We start from the raw sequence: 17,466 nt of genomic DNA on the forward strand, positions 1-17,466 counted from the left end.
ATCGAAACTTCGTTAAAAAGTTATTAACGTTTAAAGTTCCGCCTGCGGAACGGCAATCTGCGAACAGCTGCGTGCATGCGATAGTGGTTCTCACTCAGCATGAGAAACTCTACTTACTGACGTATCAACAGCCTTACAGTTTTCTAAGTGAGAACCACTATACGCGAACGCAGCTACAGGCGAAACTTTAAACGTTAATAACTTTTTAACGAGCCCTCAATCAACAAATTGGTATTCTCGATTATCTTCTTATTTTGCCCTCTAGAATCTCCTATTAAAATATTTCCCGGGGGTGACCGAACACCCTGTATAAGATAGTAAATAATGAAGATAATATAGCATGACAGATAGATTGATAAATAACATTCAATGTTTTGAATACCCTCGTCTGATAGTGACAATATTTCATCTATATTCCATCATTTAAATGTTAATATACATACAACAATTGCATTAATCGGATTCTTATGCAAGCTAAACTATTTAGTTAGCATCCTAACTTCTTTAGTGACTTCCTGTACTCCTTAAAAAGACAAGTCACTAGTGTTGTACGCACCGAACCGTAAACTATAAGTAATTGATGCGATTTCTAGACATATTATGTAACCGTTTTATACCAAAGGGTGATCAAACCCGAAAACAAACAAATAAATATTTATACATTTTTATGTTTTGTCTGTAGAATCGAAGATACTTTACTGGACAGAATTCGCGAGACCCACTGTATATTAACGCTAAACCTATCGACACTTGATGTATTATTCATTCTTACCATGACCGGTCAAATGACCAGTCTTTTTTTTCTATTTTACGAGGAAACGTACTTTTGATATTTGCATTATATGTATAGAAAGTTGTGTTTTGAAGTTTATTCGTGAGATATTTTTCTCTTTTACGTTGCATATCTTTTCTTAAAGCGTGCATTTTAAAAATCAGTACAAAAATACTCAATAATTTTAATCTAAATGTGCATACTTAGTATTTTAATTTCATAGAGAAAATTTATAAACTACATCGCAATTTTTTCATTTTCAACAAAGAGAAGATAAAACATCCTCCGAAACGAATTTTATTTGAAGTCGATACGGTATTTCAAGTAGTTAGTTCCAGGGAAAACAATTATTTACGAAAAAATGCCTAATATTTACGTAAACATTCTGTATACAAATTTAAATTAATTTTCTATTAAATAAATAACTTATAATCCAGTTTTTTTACACACCAGTTCTATAATTAATAGGAATTGCTGAAACTTCTTTCAGGATTTGAAGCGTTTGTTTACTTTTCATTGTTGACATTGGCGATAGGTCATTGACCTCACGTGTAAATAGTAAACTCACTACTCATGTGCAAGAAAGAGGTCCGACGCATTGGACAGAGACAGAGATAGTCAAATTAAAAGAATTACCTTTTCACATAAATTACGATATCTTCAAAACGGAAAATCAGATCGACATAAACCAAAAACTATTTTAAAGCGGAAGCTTTGCCGTTTCTAACGGTGGCTCAATCATGCAGAAACTACTAATAATTTAGAAACTGCACATAATTAAAGTTTTAGTAATTTCAATACTCGTTAATAGACTATTATAACACGGAAAGAGACATAGCAGAGTTTTAAAAAAATTGGCCCTTCATTTAAATTACGATATCTTCAAGTCGGGAAGTCATATCAACATAAATAAAAAACCATTTCAAAGAGGAAGCATTGCCACTTCTAACAATGGTTCAATTATGGAGAAAACACTAATACTTTCGGAACTGTACATGTGGAAAGTTTAACTATTTTTAATATGCGTTGTTAGTCTATTTTAAGACAGCGGAAACTGAAGATTCTCTCCTTTCGTCTTTGCCATATATTTCCTATTTACATCGGAAGCTAACCAGAATTTGATACCAAATTTTGTCCGGTTTTTTACAAACAAATATAAGTCGTTCAAACTGTCAGACGACCGGTTGTGGAAGGCAAGACAGACTATATGTTTTTCTCAGAAAACAAACAGTAAGAATAGAAATGAATACTGAAAATTTCATTGTATACTATCAGAAAAGTCGTGAAGTTAAGTGTAAAACTTCTAAACGAAATTTAAGAAATGATCATTTGACCGGCCGTGGTAGGTTTAGTGTTAAGATATAAAGAAATCTACGCATACTCTAGCGTTGGAATATTTTCGTTACTCATTGTGCATAATTTTGTACGATGTTCCTAAGTTTCGTGCAGTGGATATTTGTGAAATAGATAGAACACGGTCAATTATCTGCTTGGAGGGCTGTGTGGCAGAAGCAGAGTTAAAGTCACGCATCGAGTGACGTTGAACGCATCCGAAGAAAATTTACGGAACATTCGATCGGGAAAGTATATTTAGCTGTTCCAATTAAGTACGAGATAGCGAAGGTTAAGGAGGCGTGAAGGAGCAGTCTTGCTTTCTCTATCTCCCGGCACCGCTGCCGGAACATCGTCTACTGTAATCCTTAATTGGTTTGCGTGATTCATTCGGTCCATTCATCGTAACAAAACTGTTCTCCGAAGGAGAGCCGTCCTCGCCTCGAGCGACAGGACGGAGCACGCCGCCGCGTACACCGTTTCTTTCTTCCTTGCTCCAACGTTGACCTTATCTGGTCCTCTTACTCCCCATCGTCTCTGATCGGATACGCAGTAGATAGCGCCCGAAGGAGCCACCGGTAGCCTGTCTGTCTGTAGTTATAACGCGGGATCAGATAAACAAACGTTGCTTTAAGTCTGACTGACATAATCGGTTGTCCAGGTGAGAGACGCAGAAATCGAGGGTCCAAGGGAAAGCATCAAGAAGAAGACGACACTGGGGGGGGGGGGGGGGGGGGATGGAAAGCATGGGAGGATCGAGAGAACGGAGGGAAGATGAGAAAGTCAAGAGGGAAGATTGACGACCGAATAAAGTAGGAAACGAGGATAAGTATCGAAGATGAAAAGAGAAGGAGTCGAGGAAAGAGGGAGGGTGAAACGCGTATGGGAAAGGCTTTATGCGGTCATTTTCTGCGGATGATAGCCCGAAAACGACGATTGCTTGGATCAAGAAAAGGGCTGTCACCGATTCAGGATGATTAGAGGTATATTCGTTGTTCTCGAACGTCGAACTCGAAGAACCGAGTATCCCATTTATAGGACGCGCAAGGAAATATATTTCTACTTTATTTTGGAATGGTACACAATTTAATGGAACTTCCACGCGTAAAACAGTTTGAAAAAATTTATGGAAATACTTTGAAATATGTAGTTTAAGGTTATAGTATTCAAATGTCGAAAAAAAGAGTAAAGAATTTTTTTATTTACATATCTAATACCTAAGTTATACATATCGGGGCTAATTTTTTTTACGGAAGCACGTCCTTTTACCATTTCTTCTGTGACATTTTTAAAAAGACTTTTCCTCTAAATTCAATGCTACATTTGTAAAAATCAAAATATTACACGGTAAACTCTACATCCTTATTTGATCATATTCAGTTTCTCAAAGTTCGTTTCCGTTCCACTGAATAGCGCGCTGATAAAACGTTGCTGCATCATCAGAATATACCTTTGAATCCCTATTGAAATACAGAAAAACTTCTATCCGTATACGAAAAGAAAATTAAAGTTGTTCCTCCGTTAAATTTTATATTGGACAAACATGAAAGAAGCACCATTAATATAAATTGAAATTATTATACTTTTCAATACATACTCAAGGCTGTATTATCAATTACGTGAGCTTAAATGTTAAGTCGTCTCTTAAAGCAATTATAACAACGTAAAAGAAATATTAAAAGTGTTCAGTAAAATAGCGAAAAAAATATTAATTTTGATAGTTTTAGTTGCGTAAACAATTTTTTACACATTTGGATGCCGTTTAAATTTGGAAAATGTTTTAGAATGAAACCATCTTCACTCGATTTCTAGTGTAAAAGGATCTTCCGGTATAAAAATATTTCTTCGTGCCACTTCAAAGTTTTTTGAAACATGGGATTGTGAAATAAAACAAATTAAAAATCTACTCTGACTCGTAAGTCATCTTTTATAACAGGTCTAAAGAGAAATAGAGCTATTAATAAGTATACTACTGTGGCGATACTTTCCGCACTCGACAGTAGAGGACTATGCTCTCTCACAAGCACTCGACTGACTGAATGTTCCAACAATAGCAGCTATTTCGCTTACCTTTTCCCGCAATAGCAAGTCGCTACACTACCGTATTCCATCCACTGACACATAGAATATTTTAAGAAGAGGAAATAAAATTTTCCAGCTTTGACACTCGCATTTCTATAAATATTCCTCAGTTATCGATATAAATGAATAAATCTGTTCACAGACACGACCACCCTGTACCCATGTTACAAGTCGCAAATTCAACGATTTTACGCGTTAATCTCCGCATTCTCCGTATGACTTTACATGGCGATCATATTACGGTTATGATATTCAAGATCGCTGCTCGGTCCATTGAACAACGGCGACGATAAAACCTAGTCCTGTCTTCTCATCAAAATACACTTCTGATCCCCCGATCGAATGTTCAAAGAAATTTTCCCGTACGCCCTCGTCGATCTGCCGCTTCGTTTCCACCAGCTCTCCTCTTCGCTTCTTCGTTCCCTCCTTCCCCCGCCCCGTCACTCTCGCTGCACAAGAAATGGAATCGACGTATAGCCGAGCGAAACATTTCTAAGAGTCGAACAGCAGAAAAAGAAGGAAGAATGGCTTCCGGGTGCGCACCTAACCGGAAATGCTCGACGAGGAAGATCTAAGATTCGCGGAGGGGTTCGCGGAAGGGTGAATAATAACGTTTGAAATTCGAGACGCGGAATAAAATGATGTCGTGGACGAGAGGCGGCTGAGAAACGACAGGGGAAAGGGGAGGGGGAGGAGAAATAGAAGGAAGAGTAAAGAAGACAGAAGGGCCAAGGTAGGGGAAGGATATATATCCTCGTGTGTAGCTCTGGAGCAAAGCAAAAGGATGCAAGAAAGGGCGTTAGGAAGAAAGGCTTTTCTAGGCTTCGTTCAATAAAACGGAATATCTAATAAGGAACAAATGCAGTCAAGGAAAGAATGGAGAATAGAGACGGGTTTGGATAGTTCGTTCGTCGGAGGAAGAGAGAAGAAAGAGAGAGTGGCTGGAAGAAGGCAAAATTGAAGAGCAGAGGAGAGTTTAAGGCTCCTATCTGTCCTCCTTTCTCCTCCCTCTCAACTGCCGAGCCGTGTTGGAGAAAACAGGATGATCTTTGTAAGAATCAGAGGTGTTCCGATCTATGTATATGATTGTTCCGAATGAAAGGAATAGGGAATGAATACGGTTCGATTCGCAGCCAGAATCTACGCACAATTTCGCGATACTAAAGTTGCCATCTTTATGGAATTATTACAACAAACGCATATGGGTGTTCTCATGCACTGAACCGTGACTAAGGTGATTATTATTTCTTCTCTCATTTATTCAAATTGTCGTATTCCACCAGTGTAACGATGTATTATGACCTTTGTAGTTTTATAATTTTTATTTAATATTGACTCAAATACAATTTATGAGTTGTGCGTTAAATTTCACGATCAGGATTTACATTTTATTTTTTATTGCAAATGAAGCTATTATTATTACGTATTAAACTCATAGATAGATTAAATGTTGTCCGTACTACACAGAAAAAGTTTAAAAAATGGTTAAATGTGTAACTCATGAGCTTTATGCGAGGAACGTGTTGGGGCGATTAAGCTTCTTTGCGTTTAACAGGAAACAATCGTAAACCATTTTTTGTTAATAAACAGTGGAATTTTTCTTTGCTAAACATTATCGCTGCCAATAAATATTTACACGCCAGATTTTGCTCACTTTCGAGCTGTTCTATTTGCGTTTCCATTCTTCTGGAACTGGAACCGGAAGAAGACGGAGACGCCGAACGCGTCATCTTTCGTCGAGATGGTCCGAAAAAGATCTTCCGAACAGTTTGATTTCAATTTACATATGCATCAGTAAGTGTCATTATCCTATCGTTCTTTTGTATCGTGGTCAGATTTAAATAAAGCAATCTACGAATATGTAAATATGAAAGCGTCCCTCGAATAGTGACGACTCTGCCTACATTTCCATACATGCACATTCATTCTGCATCAATTTTCTCTAGGAAGAAAACAGCTACGGGCGATCGGAGTTAGTGTTTTTTTAGTCTTTCCCCTTTTGAAGTGGAAAAAATTTCAGTTGCACGAAATGAGAAACGAATCCTTGTCGAATACGACGTGGAGGAGAATATCTATCATCGGAACAGATCGTATTCTTGTATGATATCCTTTCCCTCGTAAGAATTTACTGTGAATCATACAATGTATTATACTTGTGCAGGACGAACCACGTAATGGATTCATTCGTTTATTTTTTACCATTAATAAATAAATAGTTTCTTTGTAAATTTCTAAGGTAAACTTCAATTTTTTATGAATCATCGAATCACCTTGAGTATAAACATTTGAATTTGTCAAAACGCCCATTTTTAAAAAAAGTTCACTAGGTAAATCTCTAAACTATTTTGAGTGACGTATGAATAAAATACATGGACACTCGAATTTAAAACCAAATATAACGACTCCAAAATGATTCAATATTCCAATTATAACGAATCCCAAAAGTATGTACAAATTCTTTATTTTGTACTAGGGAAAAATTGTTACCAAATCTAAATAGAACGGTCAAAACACGAATTTTAGAACATTCTAACATTCTTTAGTCGACCTAAAAAAATTCTGAAATGTATAATTAAAAAAAAATGACATAAACACGAAACACTCTCCTTGCCCTTTCCATTCCTACATCGAAATACGAATAAACGAGAACGTAATTTCAATAAATAAGCGAAGAGGGGAAGGAATAAAGTACAAATAAAAAACAATATTTCATCGAAGAATATAGTAGACGGTTGCTGACTCGCAACCGAGATAATACACGGACGATTAGGAAGAAAATAGCGCGAAAACAAAACGGTAAAACTGCGTGAATGGTCGACGTCGATGCGAACTCTCAGGGAAGACGTCGAAGATTTAAGTTGTCTCGGATCATCCTGAACGAAACGTAAAAGGAAATTCCGTATAAGGCGCGACATCCTCCTCTCACAATCAGTTGCAGAGGCTGACGTTATCGCGCGAGGAAGATAGGCCGGAGGGTTGAAAGCGTACAGAATAAAACTTCTTCAGAGACGCGTGTACAAGATGGATGGGTACGAGGTTCGATGTGTGTGCGTCGGTGAGAGGTCGTAGATGTGTTCCGCTTTTAGCCGTGTTTCGTGTGTGTACACCTCGTTGGATTCGAAGCATGTTAGGATGTTATCGGCAACACGGGCCAAGACTTCGGAAGGACGCTCCGGAAGCCACGGAACCATGAGCTTCTTCCTGAATTCTTCGAAACATTTGAGAACGGATTGAATGTTTTTCTAAAGCAATGCATTAACAAATTATGTTCCACAATACTATTCGAATCACGCTGATAAAAGTTTGCTTTATCAAACTTGAGATTTATCGAAAATGTGTCCTAAGAGTTCGATTTATTATTGAATATTTGTTGCAGCTTTCTCTATACAGGAACCGAGTAATCGAGATAGCAGGAGGAAAGTATAGGAAAGGAGAGCGTATATTGGTCGAGTACTTGTAAGAAAGACAAGTTGAGCGAGGCCCTCTGTTGGCGAGTGCGCGAAGTGTCGACATACATTTCCTTTTCATCAGTAGGGTAATACCGGATGAGATACTTCGATGTCATATTTGAGTGATTTTCACGTAACTGTAACTTTTTGTATCTTCGAAAATGCACAAAATTTAAGTCAAACATGTTATTTTCAATACAAAATAAAAGAAGTTAATTTCACTTTCTACACAATGACGTCTTGTGTGATAAATAATGCTCTTGTCAAAACCTGCTTTTCAATATTTTAAATAACGTTAACACCAAAGCATTACTGTTTTAGTAATTTCGATACAACTCGGTACGTTTTGGAATTACAATTTGACATTTTCTTCCGACGAAATACGCTGCAAAAGAGATATGACTCGGCGGAATTTTTTAAGACGACAGGATTACGTGAATTTTGTATACAATCGCTGCTTCAGAACGAACTGCACGGTGTATTTCACTCGTTCACCGCGAATCCGATCGACGAAAGGAAGAACGATGTCCTCGTTTCTCGAACGATCGGGTCATCAGAATCAGATTTCTGATGGGAACAAAATTCCTTTCCTTTAAATTCCTCCGGCCACCCACATCCGGCTACAAATTTCCCCAGAACCGAATCGATTTGAATCCTTGGTAAACATTTCTATTTACGTTTCACGTAAATTTGCAAGAACCGAGTTTATAGATCCTACAAGCCCAATAGAACTGCAACGGCCATGAGATTAACAAAAATGGAATATCGAAAGGATACTTCCGTCTTTTCTGTTGGTTTGAAATAAAAAATCAAAGCCTATTTACTACGTGACTATTGGAATAAGGAAACAGGGGAATAATAACTGTTGCAAAACAACGAGAATATTATGATAGAATTTTTATCCAATTAAGTAGATTCAGGGTTTCAGGTCTACGTTCCCCTCGACATTCATAGCGAACCGAGTCACGACTTGGAACAGGATGTCCGCGGAGTTACGGTTGACAGGTCAGGGTATAGAGAAGAGAAACAGCCCCCGGTTATTTTATGCGCTGGCCACGACCTTTCCTGCGTATTACGATACTTTGCAACTGTTTTATGGTGTATGAGTCTGAAATATTTCTCGAAATAGGAAACTGTACCGCTAAAATCGCGGGCCATTCAAATCAATTGTATAATACATTTGAGTAACCTGAGAAAAATCTTTAAATGTATCCGCGAAACTAAGATTTATAACTTATTGTTCAAACTAATGGAAAATTTTGTCAGGTCAATAACCTGATATCCAATTATCTTTTTTTTTTTATTATTATTAAACGCCTATATTACACACCCTTAAAGATACATACAAATATATATAATGAAACTGTTGTTGAAAAATGTTGATTTGAAATTTTAATAGGAATGTTTGTTTTGAAAATAAATTTTATTGTAACTCATAAAACTCTTAACTATACTATATTTTGGTTTCGATTATAATTAAATTAAAATAAAAATATTTTCCTTAAAATTTATTGATTGTAAAGTTTAAATTGTTATTAGTTTATCACCAATAAAAAAAATAAAGAAGTTTCGTAAGTAAACAAATTTTTTATTTTACTAATATCTTTGTAAGATAAAATTTGATAAAAAAATATTTTATATAAAAGTTTGTTCTGTTTTTGCGTAGAATAAGAATCTATAAATAAAAATATGGTTTTCGTTTTAAAAAAACAAGGGGATTCTTCAAACAACCTTGAAAGCGTTCAACAAATAAAAACTAAATAAAATAACTATTATAAGTAACTATTCCACATTTTTCCCAAAAATGTGTTGTTTTCGGGGTATTTAGACTTAAAGTTTTTAAATGAAATTAGTGTTCATGATGTGGAGATACCACATCTATTTTCGTCTACAGAAAAGTATCTCCATAATATGTCTTCTATGAGATTCGGTTTTAAATCATTTTTTCCTATTTTCGAAAACGTAAAATTGCGCAGGACAAGATACCACGAAATTCAGTACCGCGCGAAAACGTGTAACACGCTTCGCGAACCTAGGCTTTTAGGGTTGTGATAAATGAATGTGACATTCCATGCCCATAATCGCGAGAGTGGAATAAATGTTGCTAATTTCGAAGAAGGGAACAGCGCGAACTATGCTGAAGGCCGCGGCAGGTCTAATTTATCTGACAGCGGTGTGCAATACGCAGCAATTTAAAAGCAAGCGAGTGCGTATATAATTCAATTATTCACTTGAACCCTACCAAAGTTTTGTAGCATTGCGAGATTTATAGGTAAATTAAAGGTTAAAATAATGGAGCTCGTTTCTTGTTGCTTCACAAATTACGTTGGCACAGGAAATGTTTCTCCTTAGGGTAATATGGTCCCCGGGTTCTTCCATCCTCCCAGACGATTCCCTCTTAAGAAACCACGTGACAAAACAAGTGCCACAAACGTTCATTAATTTAACGTCGGAGAGATTACCCCGAATAAACTGATAAAACTTTCGAAGGACTTGACCAGTTTTCCCTTAATGGCGCGTAAATTCAGAAATTTGCACTTCTTCTTATCATTTACTATTTTACGAACACAATAGCGGTATGCTAGCCTGAAACTTTCCAACTGTTATCGCGTATCCTTTTATGTAGAAATCGTTTAAATACGAAGAAGGTTAAACGCTCGGGGTACTTTATCAATTTTGAAATAGCGACGTCGTTTGCTTCTTAATTTCTCTTCCTCGTTAATATTCCTGCGCTGCTTTCCTATTACGAAATAACTATTGCAAAATAGAAACTTTACATAATGATACAATAGATATTTATGATCTACGAATTTAAATATTTCTATATACATATTTGTTTCCTAGGCCCAATGCTGATTTTAATAAACTCCATCTCCGCGCTCGCCAGCAGAGGTCTACGCTCTTGTCTTTCTCAAAAGTGCTCGACCGACCGTCCATTTCTACAAATACACTCCTCGACTAGTACACTATAATCAAAATATACAAGGTGTCCTTGCATCGGTGGTACAAGCGGAAAGAGGGTGATTCTAGATGAAAAAACAAGTAGAAAATAAAGAATAAAATTTTGTCATTTAAGGTTTCGTTGTCGAAAAAATCAATTGTGAATTGATCTCGATACAAATAGCACGAATATCATTAGTATCAACATGACGTACTGTATTACCACTGTTTATGGATTTAAAGTTGATTTAAATGAAAATAAGGCACGTAATTTACTTATTAACTTAATTCATACAAAAACTGTTAAAAATTGCCCATTGTGCTACATATACAACTCTCTAAATTAGATTTTTACGAACTAATAGATTCTAATGTAATCTGTATCTTTAATTCTTCAAATGCCAAGTGATTCTCGCTTTTAATTGAGGAGTGCATAAAATATCTTCTTATACTCGTTTGTTTTAACATTACCCCATAGATACAAATCAAGGAATATTAAATATGGGGACCATGATTAGTCAAAATTGAAGATAATAACATACTAAGACAACAAATAAAATTATGATACGTGCTCGGGAAATCATGTCAACATGAGTGTACAGAAGTACAAAAAACATAATAAAAACCTGTATCGAAATTTATTTATCTAAGCCATTAATCCATAAAAATAAAGCCATAAAAATAATATTTATCTAAGAATATTCACAGTTGATTTTCTGGACAACGAAACCTCAAATAATTTTATTCTTTATTTTCAATTTGTTTCTTCATGTAGAATCCCCTCCTCTTCGGTTGTACCACCGATGCTGAGACACCTTGTATAGGGCATTTTTAAAAAGATTTTGAACGTTCCTTTAATGTTTATATCGTGTCTAGCCAACTTTTCGAGGCGTTTCAGCACAATATGGAAATGTACCATTGACCCTAACGTGGGCAACGCGTAAAAGGGGAGGTGGGTGGTGCAACCCAGGTCGAAGAAAAAAATGCAATTACGCGTGTACACAAAAGAAAAATGTTCGTTAAGTGTCGGGACGAAACATCGAACAAATGTCTGTTGATCTGACAAACGGTGACAGTTTACCATTGGGCGAGAAGAATACCAGCAATTTCGTCGCGTTCCGCATTCGGCTAACCGGTGATCGAAAACCAACAACATCTCCTGGAGGGCGGTTTCAATCCTTTGAGGTCTTTTGATTCCTATCTCGTAGTTGCGCCGCTTTCCACTATATTCCGTACCGCCTCGCGAGGAAGGACGACGGGGGCAATGGCCTGGAATAAAACCAGGACAATCGGGAAAGAATGAAAAGGAGGGACGGTTGCGCGAGAAAAAGAGAACGCATCGCAGCCGACAGAGGGAAGCAGCCAACGGGGGCGGAGGAGGAGGGAGTCGAATGAAAGACCAGAGCGAGGGTGGTTCGTGGAAGGGGTTGGGGGAAGGATTTCGTCGGGGCTTTCGACAAGTTTTCTGCAATCGGTTCGTTTGATGCGGATTCGCCATCCGCCTCCACCCACCTGCGACCAAATCGAAGGCCCTCGCGAAGTTGTGATACTTCACGAAAACGTCGGGAAAGACAGAGAGGAAGAAACGACCGAGGAATACCGCACGAAGGGGGCACGGACGAAAGAAAGAGGACGGTGAAAGAACGATGAAAATGTCTCCTCGTCTTAAGTCGCGATGCTGGAGGACGAAGAAGAGGACCGTGTGGAAAACTTCTACGAACTCGAATGTTTACCGCGAGTTGGTTTAAATCGAAGATGCTCGTCCCAGCGTCGACGTTGTCCACCGGTTCTGTTTGTTAACTCGCCTAAGAAATTGCTTTCGGTATCACGGGTACGAAGACGCTAATTAAAAACTGAAAAACACCGCGACGTATTCGTTGCTTGTAACTCGCGTCGGATCTTCGTTCCAATTATCGATTCCCGGCTCGACGAGCATCGCAACTCGGCTGTCGAGGAATTTGAGCTTTTCCATCGTATAAATTGAATGACCGGGCACATTGTAAACGAACGTAAAAATCGCAGCTCCGTACGAAAGCAACCCGGAATGCAACACATTTTTCATACTTCCGTCACATTCGAATCGGGAAAATTCGAATCAATTTCAACGCTCATTCGAAGCATGCTCCAACGAGAAAATTGTATTTTTTGTACGCGACCGCTTAATGCTGCATTTTAATTAACATCATATCGAAACATGAACTGAAAGGTGAACAAACTTTATATAACCGAATTGTACATGAACATTGTTTTCGTACGAGGAAAGTACGAGATATAAATATAACAACGAGGTTATACAGGGTTACACAGTTCTACATTATTATGACCATCCTTTAACGTTCATATCGAAAAATGGCGGACAAGAAAAGCGAAATATATATAGAAAATTTTGAAAACTATGAAATTTAAAATTTTCAATCGTGCAAGATTTAGTTACGGAGTATGAAGAAATGTAAAGTACAAAAAATGAACCACGATTGAGTCAAAAGTGTTTAAAATTAAAGAACAGTGAAATAATATTAGAAAATTATTAAACTTCAAAATATTAGTTTCTTTGTATATGTTAGAACTTTGGTAGAAAATGTCACTCTTAGAGTCATTCTTCAGAAAGAACGTTTGTTTGCAAATCATAAGAAATGTTTTGCATTCTAAAGAACCTCTTACAAATAACACAATGTAGTTTCGTAAAAATGTCATATTAACAAACAAGACCTTGAGTAGAAATAACATTTAATAATATACAACTCTATGTATAGCCCCCAAGTTAAAAATAATTTTTCCGTTCTTTTTTATGTGGCGCATTAAGCATAATAATTTCCTATTATCATTCGAATATTTTCCGCTTTTAGAAAGAATGTTTTAGGAACTGTCCACCCACCCTACGTTGTCCTTTGCAGTGTGAGCAGTTCCGTGGTTTCGTCTTTGAAGTTATCGCAAATATTTACTTGCCTCGAAGACGAAAGACACGGGAAGCCCTTGTCAGGAACGATCGAAAGATAGTTGGCGTGCATGTGCGATGGGCGGAAAAGAGGAAAGAGGCTGGAGTTACTTCGTCAGAATACCAAATACCCATTTCGATTCGCCTGACCACCCTCGAATCAGACCGCGACTCGTAAAGGACTTTTCAAACTCCCTCAAAAGCGACTCCCGTTCCTCCTTGTCCCAAGCATCGAGCACCATCTGATTTTTTCTGGCCCTCCGAATTGTGTGATCGACCATACAAACGACAAACAACGCGGTCAATCCGCTGTCTTCTACAGCACATCGTCCAATTTAGGCAAACTAATAATTTCCTGTTACGATACAGGCTGATTTCTGTATAAAATTCAATTTAGAGCAGGGACGAAACAGACAATTATTGTATTCAGAGCATGCGATGTTAGAGGGTTCAAACTATGTATTCGAGAGAAAAGAATTTCTCATCATGATATGTGTTGAACCAAACAATTCGTTTCTTAAACATTTTCCAGCGTCGTTAAATGTAACGGAGATATCACTTTGTAACAGAATTACTGAGACACCCAGTATGTACAAAGTTTCTGTAACTAAACGGTATACAAGTAAATTTATATAATAATGTCTTTTCACATATTATTAACGTATAAAATACAATTACGTTTAAGTTATAAAATAGATAAAATTTCACTATTATAATTTAACTTACAGATCCTATTCCAAAACTTGGTATGTAACCCAAGGTTACATTCCAATAGGATTAGGTATAACTCCCCTTGATATTATAATATTTATTCCAAACCATAAATCACTTTTATCTCGGGGAAAACCCCATATTAAAAGACAAAAATTTTCCACGTAGTTTCATCTAAAATTACAATATTGACTTCTGACTTTTGAGTGTCTTTGATGGAGACAATTTCAAGTTAGGGATAGAAACGAATCCCCAGAGATTAAAATGTATACAATAAATTAAGTCTTTTAATCTCTTCGTCATTTAATAGTAAACTAACAAGTATCATCTTCTCAATTAATTTTCTATTCATTTTAACCAACTAGAATTTCATATTGTCCTTCCTCTACCATATCAGCTTTAGAGCTTTCCTAGCACAATACTAATGTCAAAGTATACCTTTACTTAAGTCCCTGGCTCAATGAATGAACTGTTCGATCGTTCGAACTCGGTTGTCAAACCGGCAAAACAAAGAAGAACGAACTAGCGGTAAACTAAACAGAGGACTTTAAGTAGACTAATCCGGAACTTCTTGACAAGCAGTTCTCGATCTCTGTGTACAGATTACCTATCAGCAAACTTCACGGGGATATCGTGATCGGAGGTAGCCATATCGTGGCTTACTCGTCGTTGGTCTTACTTGTACACATCAGTGCACGTATGCGGATCAGATAGTTAGTGCGGCTTATTCCGAAGGCGACCGAGGGTGGATGAGGATGCGTCTTGCGTGAGTTAGGGTTGACCGAACTGAATAATGCATCGAGCTGCCTCTGACCTGTTCTCTGTATTCTCACCACCTACGCACGCATCTGCACGTATGAACTGGTGTGCCCACGCGCACATTGACCGCACCACGTGTGCATTCTTGTCTCTGTTTGCACAGTAACTTCGTATACACGCTCCTCCCGACCTCTCTGTACTCTTTTTGCGTACCGGGCTTTATACAGTAGAACGAACTGTAACCTTTGCAACGACTTCGTTAAACCGATGAAAAACGCCGGGTTTCCATGTTTACTTTCGATTTGCTGCGCGTCTATTATTGAAAGGATTACTTTGCATTCGTACGGTTTAGCCCTCTAAATCTCCATGTCTTATTGCTTTTTCTGCAGTTTTCGAGGCATTAGTTTAATAATAAATGCTTTCAGGATATAGATTCTGTCGAGGAATGACGTACAGAGTCGCGTCTGTACAAACATGCGGCAAATCATCGAATTAGCCGACTAATTGGGGGCACTTGTGGCCGTTCAATCCGATAGTCGATTGACCCTCGGATGGCGGACCGTCTTAGTGGCCATCTTGACTCGAATGTTTTTAATTGAATGTTTGCGTTGTCGTATTTGTAAATTCTTTACTTATTAATGGCCTTAGTTTTAAAAGCTCACATACTTATTAATAACTGCTTATAGGTTTATTATTTGTTACTTTGCTGATAATCCTGTAGAGAGTGACGTACTATAATAAATAAAAACAAAAAAGTCGAAAGCAAACTGTAGAACTTTACCCGTACGAATCGACTTGTAAGTTGTTGGAACCAAACTTATACTACATATTATTCAAATTAAATAAATAAAAACAGTTCATATAAACTTATGTCCAAAAATACTTTAATGAAACTATATAAACTTAAAGATATTTATGATTATCATAAGGCTTCCATTCATCGAATTAGTGATTGTCGAGCTCTTTCAAATATTCACACATAAATAGTACACGTAACAGTAACAAATAGTATAAGTTTGGTCCCACCCTTTTTGAACACCCCGTACAGTAATAAGGCTCCAGCAACTAACTTTCTTCTATCCCATACACTATATTTTTTTTCGAACTGTCCGTTTGTATTCGTTTAGTTCCGTGAAAATACAATCGACAGACCCATTTTTCAAGCATTAAACGAGACAATACTGTATTACGTTACGAGAATAGTTCGAGACTCACATTTCAGACGTGCATTCGTGGCTTCGAGACCCTCGGATGTACTCACCTAAAACAAAAGAAGAAAAAGTATATTTAGTTTCGTAAACAATGTAATTAAGCTCGCGAGGTGGTAATGAATCTGCAAGAACAGATGTCTATGAATTCAGTTTGATCGAAGTTGTAGTTCTCGCTTCCAAGTTTTCTTAATTAAATATGGGCAGAGAGTTTTGCGTTATGTCTGGCAGACGTAATGAAGGGAATATTTTGCTTTTAATTGAACTCGAGACCATAACAGCGACGAAAGGTATTTATCCTTGTAAAAAAAAAAAAAAAACACACACACACAGCGTGGAATGGAAAGTTTGTATTCCGCTGTACGTTCTGAACAGTGCTTTGAGACGCCTTTGTCTGGATACTCTCATTTCTTATTCTTACAGGTTTCATCTGGGATTATGGCGACGTGCGAGACGTCAGGCACTCTCATTTTCGTTCCTCGCCAGTTCGAACTCGCGCGGTTACGAAAGGCATTATCTAAAGGGCAATTTTGTGGCGGTGGCACGACTGCGCCGCCTTTTTACACTTGTACTAACGTTCTACTCGAGGGAACAGAACGAAAGAAAAATATAGAAAATATCCCAGATTGTTCCTGGAATTCTTTACCAATCTTTTCGCGTTGGAACACTCCGTTGACTTTCTAATCTTTGCATGAGAGAGCCTTCGTTACTGAACTTGGAATCATTACATAATTGAACGCTTGAGATTCGGAGCGACGTAAGCGAAAGCTTTCAGAAAATTGATTTCTGCTTCCTATTGTCAAATCTACTTAAAGCAAATCAATTATTGAAGGAGTGGTGAAATTGTCTTGCAGCAATTTCATTCCGAGGAACTTATTTTTAGATCGCAGAAATACGTTTGGTATTAACAGGTAGCGAATGTTCAAAGTATTAACAAGTCTTTCAAGTTCTTTTAATAGCATAAAAACAACGAAATTTTCTTAAAAATTACAATTTATATTTAAAATATTCCTATATTTTATTTAAATGTAATGTACAAATATTAATTTTCATAAGGCCAATTTTAAAGTGTCCGTATTTCTAAAACTTGGTCCGTAAAGGGAAGAAGCAGGACTATATTCTCATTTTTTTCAGATTTTTAAATATTTCCCCACTGCAAAAAATGACATTCGTTGTAAACAATTGCAAAATAAATAGTCAGAAAAATTCTTTTTTTAATTGAAATAATTTTTATTCGGTACTCCCATGGATCTTCTACAAGTACCTAAAAGCACATTT

This window comes from Colletes latitarsis, chromosome 10, assembly GCF_051014445.1.
Source record: "Colletes latitarsis isolate SP2378_abdomen chromosome 10, iyColLati1, whole genome shotgun sequence".
Taxonomy (NCBI): domain Eukaryota; kingdom Metazoa; phylum Arthropoda; class Insecta; order Hymenoptera; family Colletidae; genus Colletes; species Colletes latitarsis.